This window comes from Lepus europaeus, chromosome 12 (assembly GCF_033115175.1).
Source record: "Lepus europaeus isolate LE1 chromosome 12, mLepTim1.pri, whole genome shotgun sequence".
Classification (NCBI taxonomy): domain Eukaryota; kingdom Metazoa; phylum Chordata; class Mammalia; order Lagomorpha; family Leporidae; genus Lepus; species Lepus europaeus.
In genome coordinates, this window is record NC_084838.1 from 62,469,345 (window position 1) to 62,484,097 (window position 14,753).

The window sequence follows — 14,753 nt, forward strand, 5'->3', positions numbered from 1 at the left end:
TTTTAATTTTTAAATGGTATACATTCAGTTTACTTCATAATCACAAGCTTAAAGCTCCACTAAATAAAGAATTCAACAAGTAGTAAGTAGAAAAACTACTATTTCTTAAGACTGTAGACAAAGCCTGCAAACAATAATCAAATCTCAAAATGTCAATTTTGCTCATTTATGCTACTTCTTTGTACTCTAAATATTAGTTATTGCAAATCCGAGAAAACATATGATATTTGTCTTTTTGGGACTGACATTTCACTAAGCATAGTGGTTTCCAGTTGCATCCATTTTGTTGCAGAAGACAGAATACTCCTGGCAATTTACCCAAAGGAAATGCAATCAGCATATGAAAGAGTTATCTGTACACCCATGTTCATTGCAGCTCATTTCACAATAGCTAAGATATGGAATCAACCCAGAAGTCCATCAGCTGATGAATGACTAAATAAAGAAAATGTTTTATAGGTATACACTGTGAAAAACTACTCAGTTATGAAAAAGTGATCACTTTTTAAAAAAGATTTATTTATTTATTTAAAAGGCAGAGTTACAGTGTTAGAGGCAGAGAGATAGGGAGAGAGAGGTCTTCCATCCACTGGTAAACTCCTCAAATGGCCACAACGGCTGGAGCTAGGCTGATATGAAGCCATGAGCCAGGAGCTTCGTCTGAGTTTCCCAAGTGGGTGCAGAGCCCAAAGATTTGGGCTATCTTCCACTGCTTTCCCAAACCACACCAGAGAGTTGGATCAGAAGAGGAGCATCTGGAACTTGAACTGTTGCCCATATGGGATGCTGGCACTTCAGGTAAGGGCTTTAACCCACTACGACACAGTGCAGGCCCCCACATATTTTTAATTTACATTATAGTCAAAGGCTTAATGCTTCACTAAAAAGAGAGAGAGAGAGAGAGAGAGAGAGAGAGTAAGATGAGCCCCATTCATAAAGCTATAAAAATTTGAATACATTGGGATAAATTTAACCAAGGATATGAACGATCCCTACAATGAAAATTATAAAATATTAAAGAAAGAGAAGAAGACACAAAAATATGTAATAATCTTCCATGTTTCTGAATTTGAAGCATTAATATCCTCAAAAAACCATACTACCCAAAGCAGTTTACAGATTCAATGCAATCTCAAACAAAATGCAAAATAAATTTCTCTCTGATTTTGAAAAAATGGCCCCAAAATTCACATGGAATCTTATGTGACCCCAAGCAGCTAAAACAATCCTAAGCAATAAAACTAAATCTGGAGGCAACCCATTGCCAAATCGTAAGGCAGTAAGGCAGTTACAAACAAAATAGCCTAGTACTGGCACAAGAATAGAGATATGACATATGGAACAGATTAGAGACCCGGAAATTAATCCATGCATCTACACCCAACTAATCTTTGAGAAACTAACTAAATCCACTTCCTGGAGAAAGGACATTCTCTTGAACAAATGGTGTTGTGAAAACTGGATCTCTGCGTGTGCAAGTATGAAACAAGATCCCTACCTTATACCCTGTACAAAACTTCAACTCACTATGCATCAGGGATCCAAATCTAAGACCTGAAACCATCAAAATGATTAGAGTAAAACAAGTCTTGGCATAAGCAAAGACTTCTTGGATAACACCCCCAAGCACAAGAAATAAAGACAAAATAGACAAACAGGGGGCCAACACTGTTGTGTAGCAGGTAAAGCTGCCACCTGAAGTGCCAGCATCCCATATGGGCACCATTTCTAGTCCCAGCTGCTCTGATTCTGATCCAGCTCTCTGCTGTGGCCTGGGAAATCAGTAGAAGGTGGCTCAAATTCTTGGGCCCCTGCACCCACATGGGAAGACCCAGAGCTCCTGGCTCCTGGCTTCAGATAGGTACAGGTCCAGCCGTTGTGGCCATCTGGGGAGTGAACCAGTGGATGGAATACCTCTCTCTCTCTCTCTCTGTCTATACCACTGTAACTCTGACTTTCAAATAAATAATAAAATAAATCTTTAAAAAAAAATAGACAAATGAGATTACATCCAGCTAAGAAGCTTCTCTCCAGCAAGAGAAACATTCAACAAAGAGACAATCAACAGAATGGGAGAAAGTATTTGCGAACTATACATCCGATAAAAGATTAAAATACATGATATATAATGAGCTCAAGAAACTTAATAGCAACAAAACGAACAATCCAGTTCAGAAATGGGGTAAGGGCCGGCGCCGTGGCTCAACAGGCTAATCCTCCGCCTTGCGGCGCCGGCACACCGGGTTCTAGTCCCGGTCGGGGCACCGATCCTGTCCCGGTTGCCCCTCTTCCAGGCCAGCTCTCTGCTGTGGCCAGGGAGTGCAGTGGAGGATGGCCCAAGTGCTTGGGCCCTGCACCCCATGGGAGACCAGGAGAAGCACCTGGCTCCTGCCATCGGAACAGCGCGGTGCGCCGGCCGCAGCGCGCTACCGCGGCGGCCATTGGAGGGTGAACCAACGGCAAAGGAAGACCTTTCTCTCTGTCTCTCTCTCTCTCACTGTCCACTCTGCCTGTCAAAAATAAAAAAAAAAAAAATAAATAAAAAAAAAAAAAAAAAAAAAAGAAATGGGGTAAGGATATGAACAGGTATTTTCCAAAGAATGAAATTCAAATGGCCAACAGATGCATGAAAAGATGCTCAGAATTACTAGCCATCAGGGAAATGCAAAAAACAAACAAAAAATAAACAAAACCCCTACAATGAGGTTTCACCTCACCTCAATTAAAATGTCTATTATCCAAAAACAAACAAAATAGCAAATGCTGGTGAGGATGTGGGGGAAATGGTACCCTAACACACTGTTGGCAGGGATGTAAACTAGTACAACCGTTATGGAAGACATTATGGATATTCCTCAGAAATCTGAAAATAAATTACCATATGACACAGCCATCCCACTCTTGGGAATTTACACAAAAGAAACAAAATCAGCATACGAAAGAGATATCTATACCCCAATGTTGATTGCAGCTCAACTCATAATACCTAAAATTTGGAATTTACCCAGATGTCTATCAACTGTTGACTGGATAAAGAAACAGTGGAATACATACACAATGGAATACTACTCAGATATAAAAAAGAATGAGATCCTGCATTCACAACAAAATGGATGTGATTGGAGACCATTAGTTAAACAAGCCAATCTCCAAAAGACAAATATCATATATTTTCCCTGATTTGTGGCCACCAACATCCAGAGTACAAAGTGATGTACATGAATGAAATTGACATTTTGAGATTTGTTTATTGTTTATAACCCTTTCTATCATCTCTATCATCTTGAGAAACAGTGGTTTTTCTACTTACTACTTGTTGAATTTTTATGTAGTGCAGTTTTAATCTTATGGTTATAAAGTAAACTGAAATTATGTCATTGTAAAAGTTAAAAGAAAAATAAGGAAGGAGGAGGGAGGGTGGGAGCGAGGCAAGAAGATAGGGTGGAAACCATCATCATGTTCTTAAAACTGTATATATATATGAATACATGAAATTTGTTCCTTTTCTAAAAATGGAAAAAGAATTCAATAAATAAAAACTGAAAAGATCACAGTTCATTAGGAATATAGGCAAGAGCTAAAAATAATAATCAAATGAAAATGCCAATTTCACTTATGAATAGTTACTTTTTTATTGCTTCACTGTCACCAGTTATACTGATGGGTAACATTTAAGTTGATCTGCTGCACTGCAGACAATTCGAAGGCTACTACAAGGTCTATTTTATAGGTGAGGGAAAGGTGGCTTAGGTGACTAGGTGCTCATAAAAAAAAAAAAAAAGTGGTTCAACAGATTCCAGCCCAGATGGTTGAAACCAAAAAGCAGTTTGTGTTCTTTCAACTTTAAGATCAGATGCAAGTCCTGTGTTTACTGGCTTATCTTATCGTCTCTAATCATCATCATCATTTAGACTCTCAATTTCTTCTCTATGCTGGGTACTTTAAATGCATCATAGGTTTCATAATGTTTAAACTTACATTTCATAGCTTAATGGTAAGCTTTATCCAATTTTTACAATAGAAACAGATAGTGACAGACTTAAAATTATACTAAGCAAATTTTTAAAAACCTTTGGGTGATAACACTATCTGTAAAAATGACCCTAGATCCCTTTGGTTTAGAAAGATGATTCTAACAACTATCCAGCAATTTATATTCTAAACTTTTTGCTTTCACAAATATCATCAATGACATATCAGTTCGACCACCTGTATTGCACTTGTGTAAATGCATAACGGTGAGAACTCCACTGTGCACATGTACATGCACCATGCTGGGTGTACACATAGGCGAGTACCCTAACACCATCTTTGCTTGAGCTCCTGTATTTGCGATTTTTGTCTCTATTGAGAATAAAATAGTGCCTTCTGGTGGAAGTTGGATGATATGACAGTAGGCCTTTGCAAGTTCATTCAATTCAGTTTTGTTCAATTTGATAAATATTGACTTGGTCCCACCCTGTGCTAGGTACCCTGCAAAGTATCTGGTCAAAGAAATCAGTAAGATGTGGTTTCTTGAAGGCTGCACTTGTGGAAACTGCCAAATGTGTCTTAGGCGAACAACAGTGCAGAGAAGGACCACAGTCTAGAGGAGCTGCATGACCTTGCTGGGCATGGGAGATTCTGGCCTGGAAGACTCCTGAGAAGTAGTCAAGTGTGGAAGTGGTAGATCCAAGGGAATAGCATTAATTATAGCACAGATAATTTTATAAATGGACTTTTTAGAAAAACAAGCAGCTGGTAGCCCTAACACTTAAAATTTGGATAGAGGAAGTGATGAAGGATGAGCCTGCTCTCGGTAACTCTTCCTTTCAAATAAATAACAAATCTTTTAAAAATAAAAATAAAAAGAAGGTTCAGATTTAGTGGACTAGCCTTTTGGAAGACAGAAGAATAAAATCGAAAATTAGAAGAAGACTGTGGTGGCTCAGCTTCAGGTTCTATCAGTGAAGGCAGGGCAAGGGGAATTGTAGGAAGGTCACATGGACCTGGACTCAGAAAGTCTCAGCTATAGACAGCCTTACCACTAGCTTATATGTTTATTAAACTACATTTTTTCCATTATTTTGTATTGCTTGTCTATTTTTAAAAAGATGTTTACACAAAACGCTATATCATGTTGTACCAGCAGCATCATAATAGATCTCATTTTACTGTGTATCTTGTTTGCATTGGGAGGCCACATTCAGCTACTGACCCATACCATTTTCATTTGTGTAAGTACACATATGATATTTGCCCAATGGGCAAATTGCCTAGGGATGTATTTTTCAGAGAATATCCCTATTGTTAAGAAGTACATAATTGTGTAGAGATTTGGGTATTATTATATTACAGAGGGTAATTAAAACTGAGAATGATTGAGACCACTTAAGCAATTTGTATCCTGCAGAGAACAGTGGACCAAGGGTGCCCCCATGGGACTCTTCTTAAGTCTGAACGATAATTTTAGGAGGTCAAGTGAATTAACCTTTCTTATGAAAATTGTGGCTCATTTTTTTTTAAAAAAAGGAGGAAAAAAACTAGATTCAAGAGAAAGATTTTGAAATTTTCCTCTAAATGGTAAGAACAAAGTGTCTACTATGAGGATAGTTGCAGTAGAAATACAGAAAAATGAATTTTTTTCACATGCAGAAGAGGGAAAATAACTGGAGAGCAGGAAATTTCATGGATGATTTATGAGGATAAAGCAGAATTCTTCAGTCAGTTTTATAGTCTGGATTCACTGTCTTCCATCATTGCCAGAAGAAAGGCTAAGGATAAACTTTTCATGGCAATTTAATGAAGAAAATGAGGAATTTGGAACTATTCACATTTTTTACAGGTAATTGCTGAGGCAATTTCTCAAAATAGGCATACAAAAAAAGCATTTATGATGTACTGAAAAATAGCCCCCCAAATATCTGCATGCTAATCCTTGGAATCAGTGGATGTGCCCTAGATGGTGAGATAGACTTTACAGACATAAACAGGGTGAGCTCTTCGAGAACAGGAAGTTCTCCTATATTACATCGGCTGGCCCTACATTCACTCACAGCCTGCCATTATAAGATGGAGAAGAGGGAGATGTGACAAACAGAAGCCAAGAAGGTCATGTGATAAAAGCAAATAGCTAGAGTCAGAGAGAGAAGATGGAGTCCCACAGGGTTTAAAGATGGAGGAAGGTACCGAAACCACAGCATGCAAGGGATGATGTTCTAGAAGATGGAGAAAGCAGGAGAAAGATTCTCCCACACCACAGCCTGGTGAGGAAGAAGGATTCTGACTGCTGATTTGTTTCAACGCAGTGAAAACAATTTTGGAACTGTGGCCTCCCGAACTGTCCATAAATTTGTATTGTTTTAAGACACTTTGTTACAGTGGGAAATAGGAAACCAAAATGATATTTTGAACTTACAAAATAACTTCTCTGAGATCTCCCAAAATACGCTTTTAAAAAAAAATCCCTTAAGCAAAAATAACAAACAATGGAGCATCAAAAAAATTGGCACCATTCCGGACTTTCTGGAGCCCTTTAAGAAACCACCTCTGACCTTCAACTACAAGAACAACATGATCAGTACACTGAATTGGTCACGGAGCTATGAAAGCAAAACAAGTAGACTAAAATGTGATGCTCAGGATAGATAAAAGTTTCTTTCTCATCCAAACTGAAGAATGAATAAATATACATTTAGTTAGTAGACAGGGCCACTTCATTGTGGTTTCTAGTTGAGTTTAGAGTGGTTTTGTTTGCTTTAAGTTTCTGCCTCCTTTGATCAGAGAGGGACCACTGAACATCTTGCTATAATTGGGGGCGTCATCTGTGGGGTCACTAAAACTCCATTTTTAAATTTTCCACTTCTCCAAGTTTGCTCTCTTCTCAGATAACAGATCCATGTTAGTTAAACAAGTTACAAATTGTCCAGAGTGATCAGAGGCAGTGATTGCTCTGACTCTGAACTGAGAGCTCTGAGAGGGATCTCAAAGACCCCACCAACTTAGTAACACTTCTTGATTACTGGGCATGATGGGATTATCTGCCTGGATATCTCCAGGATTATCTGGGGACAGATCACACCAGAAGGCATGTAAACACATGCAGTGCTATACATGCACAAACATCTTCTATATGTCATATAAGATTGAACTGAGAAGTTTATGGAAAACCATCAAAGTTATTTACATTATCTAAGTTTTTTATTAAATCAATTTCTAACTCCCAAAATATGGTCTTCTAAAAATTACATGCTGAAATATTTACCCAAGAGAAAGAAAATGCAGCAAAATGTTGACAATTGACAAAATAAATTAAATATATGTGAAAAATAATTTTTGGTTTCTTCAAATTTCCAGGGGTTTGACATTTTTAAAAAATGTTGGGAGAAAAATTAAGAGCTACAGTATAATGAATTTTTGAGGCTCATTCTTTCTAAAGCTGCATAAATATCACTGTTGTTTCTCTGGCCTCCTCATTGGGAAGCATCCAGTTGGTACCGAGGCATCTTAATTTGGAGAGAAAGCAGAGAAGGCTTCTTTATGGCTAGAAGAATGAGAATTCCAATGTTTTAAACATCAATGATACATGCATTAGAATCTGTGTATGTTGTTGTGTTATAATTATGATTCTATATAGTCAAAGCTAAGCAAACCTACACTTGGTACAAAAAATAAGACTCCATGGCAAGAGGCATGTTCAATTGTGTCCAGTTCTTGTAGTGAGTAATAATAGCTATGTAAGATCAAGTATTGAGCTTTTAAAATGTTATGTTTTTATATAGGACAGGACAAGTTACATTCAACAATGAATGATAGGCTTTTGCAATGCCAAAAAAAGATGTAGAAAACAATGTGTGTTTGCAGAAATATATCATGGCTACATTTTGTTCTTTTTACTACAAAATCCATTCTGTCATGTGCAAATGAACATTCACAGTTGCAAATTTAGTTCACTTTCAAAAGAAAAATCTTTCAAATGTATAAATAGTACAGACTGGCAATAAACATTTATTTTACTGTGCTTTTTTATTTTTTCATTAAATCAAAGGTTTGTAAGTTCTGAGACTATACTGACACCTAGAGGATATTAGATTTAAGCATCATTTATTTCTAGTGGGCTTCACAGGCCCTTGCAGATAAATTCCCCCTGGCTAGGGCTTATTTATTGTGCTGTACTTTCCCCTTCTTTTCTAAGCATGCTTTGAGTTTAGTTTCTATAGAAGTATCTTGCAATTAAAAGTATAAAATAATGAACAGAATAGAGAAGAAAAGAAACTTCATCTGTTAGTGGGATAAGAATTCATATATACATTTAACTATCTGTGTCACTCAGTAATGCTTCGCTGTGGACTCCATAGTTGAGAGGCAATTTTAAAAATTCAGATATAATTCACTTTTAATAAAATATATTATGCAGTATATTTGGAAGAATAAAGTTTGTATTGACATAAAATTATATTATAAATATATGCCTGATGATTTGGGACTTGTTCTATGTCTACACATGCTGGAAGAGTTTATTTCTGTGTTTTAAATCCAAATTGGAAGATCAGCTAAGGAAATACATTTTCCCCTTATTTTGGAAAACCAGATATGCAAGTCTGATATTGTCTTAAATACAGTTCCTGTAGGGTTTGAATTGAAGTATCACAGTCACTATGACACTAAATAGAGAGCACTAAACATTTGGGAAGGGTTTTAGTCTTTCCATGCTAAAGGGACATAAATACAATTGGAGGATGCAAGAGATCTATTTTGAGGTTGCCTCAAAAGCTGGGAAAGCACAAAAGAGGCAGACGGTGCAGCCACAAATGAGGCTTCTGAAAGGAATGTTGCCAAACCCAGGAGCTCCCACAGCTATTTGCATAAGTGCTAGCAAAGTTCCTCAGCCGATCTGGTCCTGCACCCCAGACGCGGAGAAGCAGATGAGGCAGCAGATGACCGTCTACATTGCCAGGGTGTGTGAACCAGCGAACATCCCCCACATTACTCACTAAGTAATGAGGAGGGGACTTCGATATGTTCCACAATTCAGATGGGCCTGCCAGTTGGCCCCTGGGCTTCATTCTGTGTGATCCATACACAGCAGAGACACTCAGGAGGCAATGCAAATGAATCAACAGACAGCGCTGAGGTCCCAGCAGCAGCAGGCAAGGTACAGCCTATGCAACAGGGCGTGATGACAGATAATTAGCTGTGACATGCCCCTCGATGGCAGTAGGATAAGAGCGTTCAGTTGGAAACCAGCGTGCAACATGGAATCAGGAACCAAGAGATTAAAGTTTGGAGCATAAATTCTTTTTTCTTTTTTTTTTTTTTTTTTTTTTTTTTTGCCAAGCTACTTTTGTTTCAGGATGTTGTTAGATTCAAGGTTTCAGGATTCTAGGAATAGATTTTAAAATTTGCTAAGCACTTGCTACATTCCAAGTATGGGGGATATATCATGCTTTATCACATTTAATGTTCTAAGAATCTATTTGTAAAAGCAGTCTTTATTTTAGGGATTTGAAATAATACAGTTCACTGGAGAACACTTTGTTAATGAATAGAAGAAACAGGAAACCAATCTAGATATGTGTGGCTACAAAGTCCTATAATATTTTCTATCGTAAACAGATGTTGACTTTTTTAAATTGAATAGAAGTCTCTCACCCTGCTTCCCCATCCACACATATACACTCTTTAATATATGTTTTTATTCAATTTGGGTTAAACAAGTTTTTCTAATGATGTTGCAATTTTATGTCTCTGTATTTTTGTTTCTTCTACAAAGTTGAGTTGATCATTTAAAAAATTCCCTGAAAAACACTGCCTAACAGTGGGGGAAATTTAGATGAGGTTTATGTATTAGAAGACATCATTAAACCCATATTAAATTCAATGAAATTTACAATTTGGTTATATTTTTTGGAGGTTCACACTGAAACAAGGATAAAGGACCACAGTATCTGCCATTCACTTTCAATCATGTTCAGAAAACATTAATAATCATAGCACATACCTAGATAAACTTGGATGGACAGAGTGATAAAATAAATATGCAAAATATTGATGATTGATAAATCTAGGTACCACATATTTGGGAATTCATTGTATTCTTGAAACTATTCCATAAATTGGAATTTTTTCAAGGTACAAAAAATGAATTATCTTTTCTAGCCAAGTTCTAGGCCAGATTTTCTATGAAAGCTTTAGGTGTATACCTACAAAGTTAACTCTCTCCAACAATTGCATTCTCAGTGGCTCAATACAGCTGATTCCCATAGCTGGCTACCCTTTTACCCTTGTCACAAATTATCAATGTCTTTGTTACTGGCATAATCATCTATTGTATGTGAAATCATTTGGGTGCTATGCCACTCACTCTTCATTTTATGGCCGGAAGGACCTGATAATCAGTGATCATGATGAGAAGGATGTATATAAGTGCTTTGACTGATAAAGAAGGCATATTTTTGTCATTATTATTTAGCTGGAAATTTCAGCTGTGTGGAGATTATTAATCACACAAACTCTTCCACAAAAAAGAAAATTGCAATGCTTCTGCTTTCAGATCACAGGCAGAACTTCACAAACCAGAAAAGGGACAGCATATGTCTTAACTGTTCATTTCAGTTGAAGGCATTTGATGTTCATTACCAACATTTTGAAATATGTTCAAAGCTGCCATCTTGTGGTAATAGTCTGTTCAATTTTTAGCAGATCTATTGACAAAAGTCTGTCTAAACATGAAGACTAAAAGGAAACAACAATACAGGGATACATTTGATGACAAAGCAGAAGGCTGTATTTTGAAGCCTAAATGAAAAAAAAAAAAAAGTGCCAGAGTGTATTTTCATGTGATCAAATAGATTAATACCCGTTGTTGCCCACTATCCTAGCAGTTTATATACAAAAGTAATGACAAATTTTGCTTGCTCTTTTTTCCATCTTTCATAAAGGACTAACATTTTCTATATAATAGAGGAGAAAATTAATTATAAATGTCCTGCTTAGAAGTTTTGAAACAAGCTGTTCTTCACTGAGAGTTCCAGAAGGAGCATCTTCCTCTTTAAAATCTCTGCCTTGAAAATTGAGTTATGAAGATGTGGACATGCCCCCACTCCAACCTCACACACAAATCACAGCTATTTCAATCCCTTCAGATAGCTTCTTCTGGTTGTGTCTCTTTGTTTCTAAATAGTGTGTTTGAATTCATATTTATCCATATTTTAAATTTAGGTATAGTATGTTTTGAAATTCTTGTGTACATAATGAAGATTTGACTTTCATCATAGCCCTGCCGCCTGTGCGTTTCATGTCACCCTGTTCTCTATTTTCTTCTTTAGTTATGCCATACTTTTTGTTGTTAATATATTGTTTTCAGTATTTAGATTGAAATTTTATTGTTTTTAACTTTCTAAATAGTATATTACAATTGCATTTTCTTTATGATACATAAGGCCATTTTCTTGGAGTTAATACTTTCTTCACTTTTTAAATTTGCTACGTTTTTTATGTACAAGGATGAATTAATCTCCCTAACTTGATAGAACTAAATATGTCATTTCAATAAAATTGTTGTACTCTTTTATTTGCTCCTGTGGAAATACGTTTATTATAGTTTCCTATCCCCTTAATATAACATGTAGTTTTTAAAAAAGATTTATTTATTTATTTGAGAAGAAGTTACAGACAGGGAGAGAGAGACAGAGAAAAAGGTTTTCCATCTTCTGGTTCACTCTCCTAATGGCCACAACGGCCAGAGCTGGGCTGATCCAAAGCCAGGAGACAGGAACTTCTTCTGGGTCTCCCATGAAGGTGCAGCGGCTCAAAGACTTAGGTCATTTTCTACTGCTTTCCCAGACCATAGCATAGAGCTGGATTGGAAGAGGAGCAGCTGGGACTTGATGTGGTGTCCATATGGGATGGCGGCACTGCAGGCAGATGCTTATCCCACTACGCCATAGTGCTGGCCCCTAAAATGTAGTTTTAATGTTTGATTATTTCAAAGGAATAGATGAGTTTTTTTTAAGTGGCAGACATTATTTGGGCTAGCTCAATGTTGAATCTTTATATAAAGGCTAAATGCAGAACTTTACATACACATCTTTCATGGATATAAAATAGATCCTAAAGTAAAGGTGTGTCTTACTGATGTATTGAGATTTTTGAGAAATGTAATTTAAGAATATACAATGGGATGTTTGATTTGCAAAATATTTGCAAATATTTCTTTTTTCTTTTCTTACTATAAAATTCATACAAATGGTTAGATTTGCTTACTTATACATGAAATAATTGATAATGTAGTTAATATTTCAGTAGTAACTCATTCAGGCCATAATAATTATTGAACTACTTTGTTGTTTATAAAATACATCTTTCCAGTAAAAGAAACGTTTGCATTCCCAACTTATTATCCTCTGCATTATCAATTTTAACAAATCCTGGTACCTTAATCTCCTTCCTCATTCTGATATCATAATTATTGTCTTTCATTTGCATTAGCTATGGCATCATTGTTTCCAACATGTTATTACTTTTTATAAGCATTTACTCATACACATAACACAGGAATGAAGATGGATGATAATATTGCAATGAACCTGGAATTTAATGTACTCTGGAAACAAAAGTGTTCTTTAAAGACATTGGCTTAAGTTTAGAGAGATAGGGGGTAGTTTATGGGTGCCTCAGCCCTTGATGGGGAGGGATGGATGCCCCAGGAAAAAAATGGATGATAGGGGACGTTATAAACAGTTGTATGTCAGCAAATTGTGTAACTCAGAAGAGATGAAAATAGCTTAGAAAAATTCAATTTGAGAAAAAGTATAAACCCTGAACAGATTAACAATAAGTACCAAACACACACAGACAAAACTGTGGCCAGGATGACTGCATAAGGAAATCGTACCCAATAGTCAAAGAACAGATAATAAAAATAATAATTTCTCCTAAAACATACAAGAATGAGGAATATTAAAAGATTTATTTATTTATTTGAAAGGCAGAGTTGCAGAAAGAGAGAGAGAGAGAGAGAGAGAGAGAGAGAGAGAGAGAGATCTTCCATCTGCTGGTTCATTCCCCAAATGGCCACAGGAACTGAAATCATGATTTCAAAGAGATATTTATGCAGCAATACTTATTGCAGCATTATTCACAGTAACCCAGATATGGAATCAAGCCAAATGCTCATGAGCAGATGAATGTACAATAAATTGTGTGTGTGTGTGTGTATGCAATGGAATATTATTTGATCTTACCAGGGAAAGAAAACTTGCCATTTTATCGTAGACATTTATTGCCATACATATCTACTGTAGTGCTATTTTTGATGCGTATCTATAACATATGTTAGTATGTTGCATTTTTGTTTGATCTGTCTTGAGATATATTTTAAATTCCTTTGGATTTCCTTGGACCCAATGATTGTCTAAGAGTGTGTTGTTTAGTTTCTACCACCATAAAATCTCATTCATTTGCCTCTATTGATTTGAATTTTTATTCCACTGTTGTCTGAATAAACACCTGAAATGATTCCTTTTTTAATTTGTGAAGACTTGTTTTGTGTCCTAGTATGTAGTCTGTCCTGAAGAATGGTCCATGTGAGCCTGAGCACATGTTGCTGAAATTGTCTGTTTCTGTTGGGTGGAATGTCAGTCATGTGTATACCTCTAAGTTCCTGTTGGTTTATGGTATTGTATAAGTCCTCTGGTTTCTTACTGATTTGTCTGGATGCTTTACCCATTCATAAAGTGAGATATTAGTCTACTAATATTATTATATAGCTGTCAATTTCTCTCATCATATTTGTCAGTATTTGCTTTAAATATATTGCTATATTTTCTTGTTGAATTGACCCTTTTATCATTATATAGTGACCTTTTACATCTTCAGAGACAGTTTTTGATTTTAAATGTATTTTTATCTTAAATAACTTTGAACACTCCTGCTGTCATTTGGATATCATTTTTGGAATATCTTTTTTTCATCCATTACTTTCAGTCCAAGTGTATTTTTAAATCTGAAGTGAATCGTTTGTACACAGCAAGTCTCTGTTTTCGTTTTTGTTTCATTTTTTATCCATTCAACCACTCTATGATTTTTGATTGATGAATTTAATCCATTTACATGAAAATAAATATTGATAGATGATGACTTTACTGCTGTTATGTTAATAGATTTCTTTGTTTTTCTGTTTTGTTCCTCTCTTTCTCTCTTCTTATAGCCCTTTGTTATTTGAAACATATTTAGTAATGATTTTCTGAAACCTATATTTAAAAGATAGTAGATATAGCTTTCTCTTCTGGGTAAGATTATTTTGAAATAATGTTTATATATTTTTAATTTTATTAATATAAACAGAACTGATTTCATGCATTTCATAGATACAATTCTAGGAAGATAACTATACTTCCTTCTCTCCTTCCCTTAATGGCCACTCTTTTCTTCTTTAATTTTTGCAATCACACAATTTGAACTTATTTATAAGCACTGGCTTAATGCATTACTAACCATAATGTTCAACATGTAAAAAGTGGAAAGGCCACCATTCCACAGGTGTGTAGACAAGGGCTAAGAACAATAATCAGGTTGTAAGATGCCAGTTTCATTCTTCTGCTTTTTTTTTTTTTTTGTATTCTATTAACTATCACAAATCAGAGACAACATGATATTTGTCTTTTGGAGACTGTATTATTTCACTATGCATAATGGTTTTCCAGTTGTATCTATTCTATTTTATGGCCGAGTAATGTTTAAATATTTGGGATAGGCACTCTTTTTTGCTTCCA